The sequence below is a fragment of the Lepidochelys kempii genome, chromosome 10 (genome assembly GCF_965140265.1).
Source record: "Lepidochelys kempii isolate rLepKem1 chromosome 10, rLepKem1.hap2, whole genome shotgun sequence".
In the NCBI taxonomy this organism is placed as follows: domain Eukaryota; kingdom Metazoa; phylum Chordata; order Testudines; family Cheloniidae; genus Lepidochelys; species Lepidochelys kempii.
The window spans coordinates 1793472-1798781 of NC_133265.1; positions in this window are offsets into that span (position 1 = coordinate 1793472).

Genomic DNA, 5310 nt, shown 5'->3' on the forward strand with positions numbered 1-5310 from the left:
TAATAACATTTGTGAATGACTCAAAAATTGGCGGAGTGGCAAATGACGATGAGGACAGGGCAGTCAAAACAATCGGGATCGTTTGGTAAACCAGACCCATTCAAATCAGATGCATTTTAAAATACAGCAAAATGCAAAGTTGCACATCGAAGTACCAATATTTCAGACCAGACCTACAGAATGTGGGGCAGGACCCTGGAAAGCAGTGACACTGGACAAGCAACTCAGCGTGAACTCCCAGCGCGATGCTGTGCCCAAAAGGACTAACGTGATCCCTAGATGCATAAATCAGAAGAGCAGTGGGCATGATTTGATGATTTAACTGGGAATTGGTCCTGCTTTGAGCAGGGGGTTGGACTAGATGACCTTCTGGGGTCCCTTCCAACCCTGATATTCTATGATTCTATGTTTCTATGAGTGGGCAGTTGATTTTCCCTCTGGATTGGCCATAGGTGAGACAGGCGCTGGATACTGGGGGCCGTTCTAGTGACCATATTTTAAAAAGGTTGTTGAAAAATTGGAGCAGGGGCAGAAAAGAGCAACAAAGTGATTCAAGGGCAGGAGGAAACGCCCGGCAGCGAGAGACTCAGGCTGGTCTACACAACCGCTTAAGTCGATGTAACTTATGTCACTCAGAGGAGGTGAAAAAGCCCCCTCCCCCCGAGCGACACAAGTTACATCAACCTAAGCGCTGTCCTGCCATCACACCTTCCGCCTCTGGCGGGGGTGTGGAGTAACGATGCCGCCGGGGAGAGCGCTCTCCTGTCAGCATAGGGCGTCTTCACCACACACGCCACAGCCATGCGGCTGCGCCGACGTAGTGCGGTCGTGTGGACTTGCTCTTATTGGGCTCCATCTGTTTAGTTCTGCAAACAGACAGTCTGCAGGCGATTTGATTACAGCGTACAGACACCTTCGCGGGGAGAAACCACCCGAACTAAAAGGCTGTAATCTAGCAGAGAAAGGCATAGCAAGAGCCAATGGCTGGAAGATTAAGTCCATTAAATTTAAGCTAGAAATAAGGCATTTTCTTTTTGTTTTTTTGAAGAGCGAGGGTGACGAACTGTTGGAGCAAACTCCCCAGGCAAGTGGTGGATTCTTCATCTCTTGACATCTTTCCGGAAGATGCTTTAGTCAAACAAGTGATTGGGCTCAGTACAGAGTAACTGGGTGAGACATAATTGCCTGCAACGTACAGGCCACCAGAGCAGATGATCTCGTGGCCCCCGGGGGCCTTCAACTCTGTTAATCGAAGTCTTGTCCTTCTGCCGTCTCCCTTCCTAGATTAGGGATCCAGTTGCAAATGTAAGGCACAAACTGGCAACTTAGCCGTAATTCCAGCTGAAGCTACTTCTAAAAATACTGAGGCAGTCGTCGACTTAGACTGAGCCCTCACTCTGCTCACGGACACAAGAGAGCAGGAGAAAAGTGCCTCAGAGACAAAGGGCAATGGACGCCGAGAGGCCAGTCAGTGTGGGCGCTGAAGAGAGCGGGATGCAGAAGCAGAGTATTTCCCCCCTGACCTGACGGGCTGGGCTTTGGGAGTCATCCACTCCTCCACTTCTGTTATCAAAGGAAAAGGAGCCTGTCAATTGAATCTACCTGGCCCTGCCGGATGATCCCGGATCACATCTTCAGGGAACATGAAAATCCACAGTTTCCTTACTGGGGTGAAAAACTCCTTCCGGATCACACATTTGGCATCAGTCTAACGCTGTCCATGTAAGCAAGAACAGTCGTCACAATGAGCCTCTAACAATCCCATCATCCAGCCTATCCCCAGGGCCCCAGTGGGCCCCAGCAGGAGTCCATTCACTCTGAAATCCTGGTAACAGACTCAATCCATGGAGAGAAAGTTCAAAACTCCCATTGTCCCTCAGCAGCCACCCCTCTTTCGAGCAGACGATTGACTGAGCGGCCTGTTAGACCAGCAGCCGTTCACATCTCAAGCCCCGACACTCAACTGGAAGTCCCATTTGACTATTAGCCCAGACACAGCTAGTGTCTTAGGGCACCACAGTAAGGAGCTGTTGACGAAGGGGGGATAGGATAGAGGTCTATAAAATCACGACTGGTGTGGGAAAAGTGCATTAGGAAGTGATATTCACCCCTTCACATAACACAGGAACCAGGGGTCAGCCAATGAAATTAATAGGCAGCAGGTTTAACACAAACAAAAGGAAGTCACACACAAAGCCCAGTCAACCTGTGGAACTCATTGCCAGGGGATGCTGTGAAGGCCACACTGTTGAACTGGGCTCAAAAAAGAATTAGATAAATTCATGGGGGACAGGACCATCCAGGACCGGCTCTAGGCACCAGCCAAGCAAGCACGGGCTTGGGGCGGCATGATTCCAGGGGCGGCATCCGGCCACCCCCCTTTTTCTCTGCTTGGGCAGTTGAGCTCTCTGAGCTTGCGGTGGCAAAAAAAACCTAGAGCCGGCCCTGGGACCATCAAGAGTTATGTGCCAACCCCATGCTCTGGGTATCCCTAAGCCTCTGACTTTCCGGAAGATGGGACTAGATGACATGGGATCGATCACTTGATAATTGCCCTGTTCATTTCCTCTGAAGCATCTGGCATCGGCCACTACCAGAAGACAGGATACTGGCCTCGGTGGACCATTGGTCTGACCCAGTCTGGCCGTTCTGGTGTAGCAGAGAGTCATCTTCTCACCCCACTGTCCTTGCTCCCAAGCGGAAGTGACTGGAGTGACTGTCTCTGAGGACAGAGTGGAAACTCAACAGCCCACGCCATTGAATCAGCCACAGAGTAGCGGATGCTAAGCCTGGCCCTGGAGAGGCCTTTCCCATCTCAGAGTTCGGCTCCCTCCTCCCTCTGCTTGGGGCCTGAGCACAGACGTACCAGAGACGGGCGGAAGTGGGAAGCAATGAACCCCATAGCGAAAGGCGTGGGGCTGGCATGGGGTGGAGCCCTAAGAACCTGCCATTCACCCCCCCCCCCCCCAAGTCTCTACAACCTCCACTGCAGTTCAATGAATAAAACCACCCATCAGCTCTGAACTCCTCACCAACCTCCTTCCAGCCCAGACACAGAGCGAGGCCTTTTCAAACCTAAATGAGAGATTTCGCCAAGGTGCAGATGGAGGCGATAGCATGGCAAATCTCTGCAATTGTGTAATTGTGCTCCAGACCGCAGCTATTCAGTGCAGCCCTCGAGGAGCGCTGTTCTTCTCGGCACGGAGCTCGGCTGCACTCAGATGGTAATAGGAGAGGACCCTATCTCCCCACTCTTACCAGTCTCCTTTCTGTACCTCATAAAAAAGCTGCACACAAGTGTCTCTCTGCCGGGGGGGAGACAATGGTTTATCAGGAACACGATCATACAAGCCCCACTGATGCCCCTATTAACTGTCAGGAGAAGATGTGAGCCTCCTGAGCCCGTGGAGGGGCCAATAGCTCTCACTGGTTTCCACTGGCCCCTGTAGCTTCAATTAGCTACCTAGATATTTATGCAATACTCCGACAATTGAAAGACTCGGTGCTACAATAAAAATCCCTACGTGCAAAATGACTAGCGGCACGGGTGCGCCCTTACCTGCTAAATCCACCCCATAATCAGGGCAGGCTGCCTCCAGGAGGCTGGTGGCCACGGTTTTATTAAAAGCTGTGCTTTTGCGGCAAGAGGTACTAGCTTTATGTTACCATAAATTGTCAACAGTTGGTCAGATCCCCACAGAGACCGGATCGATACCCAGCAGAGGGGAAAAGTGCTGAGACAGGGAAAGCAATGCTCTAATTGGAACAAAATTTAAGAGTCCAGGGCTACCGCTGACAGTGCCTAATATGTTATAATTTATTGACGTCCCCTAAGATTAGGCTTTTGTTCTGGCTCTCGTTGTGAGGCTGCTGGGTGTTCATAAAATATCATAAAGCCTCATACCTAAGTCCAGGGAACAGGCGACGCTTGTGCGCATATTGCCTGCTGCTTGTGTCCTACAGCCAGTGTAACGAACGATCCTCCCTCCGAGAGCGGAAACTCCATCGCTCGTGCTCGGCAGAGCGGAGCCCGTCTCCCACGCCTCTTTCTCTCGCTGACCTCTGTCAGCGGCCCGTGATTTCACTGCTAGTGCAGTGCATATTAAATAGTGCTCCCTCCCTGACTGGGATCTGACAGCCCTACTTAAAGGTCATTCACAATCCTGGTACCCAGGAGAAGGCAGCTTCTTCTAGGGTTAGCAGCACTCAAAAGGCCCTTCTGCTGCACTGAAGTGAGGCTGGAAGCCAGGGTGCAAGTCTCCAGAAAGCGGCACCAGGCCGGGGTTCGCAGTTTGCTCACCCTGCCTATCAGCCCGAACAGCACGATTTGGAGCGTGGCTTTTATGCCTCCACAGAACCGGCCAGGCACATCAACAGCCGACATCTGAACCCCACCCAAAGCCAGATCCCCACAGAGCTGGTCTGCGCACACAGGAAAGAAACCCCACCAGAATCACTACCGCCTAGGCTGGCACGGGAACGGGAAACAGGCAGTTTGATTCGTAGGGACACGTTATAGCCCCACCAGCCAGCACAAGACTCTTCTCAGCCACCTGTCCTGAGAAGGGCCGAGCACACTCACTGCTCACCTGCAAGAGACACAGGAGATATTGCAAACGGACCAGGGACCGCCCTAGCCATGGAAATCCAGGCAGCTCCCAAGGGTGGCCGACTCTGCTTAGGGCCGCAGAGGTGCCAGGCCAAGCCTGCATGGTGCTGCAGCCCTGTGCACCAGGTCCAAAGCCACTCCTCAGATTTGGCCCAGCCAGCCCTCTGTCATAGAGGAGGGGTGGCCGGGCAAATCTGAGTGAGTGGTGCAGCAACCTGGCACTTCTCCCCACACCCCATTTCTGCCATAGCCACTGAACTGTCAGAAGGGTCACTGCACCCCCAGGAAATCCAGTCCTCCCCCCACCCAAGCTGAGAACCTCTGATCTCGGGGCTCGGAGCGGGCGGCACCCTGTGGCTTTGTCTAGGGAGGCGGATTGTCTTGAACTACCTGAAATGGCCAGTTATGCTTCCAGTCCCTGCCCCTCACCAGACCCGAGAGGGGCACGTAACCACCCCTGAGGGAGAGGCAGCCCAGGTTGCAGCCAGTGGGAGCCGCGGAGCCAGCGCTCTGGGTGGAGCCTCCAGGTGGGGGCAGCAAGCGGAGCCCCCTGGCTGCCCCTGTGCCTAGGAGCCAGAGGGATGGGACACCACGTCCTGGAGGCCACGCAGAGCTGGGCACGGAGCCTGTCTGCCCCGCTGTGGCCAAACAGACTTTTAGCGGCCTGGTCAGCAGTGCTGACCGGACCCAGCAGGGTCCCT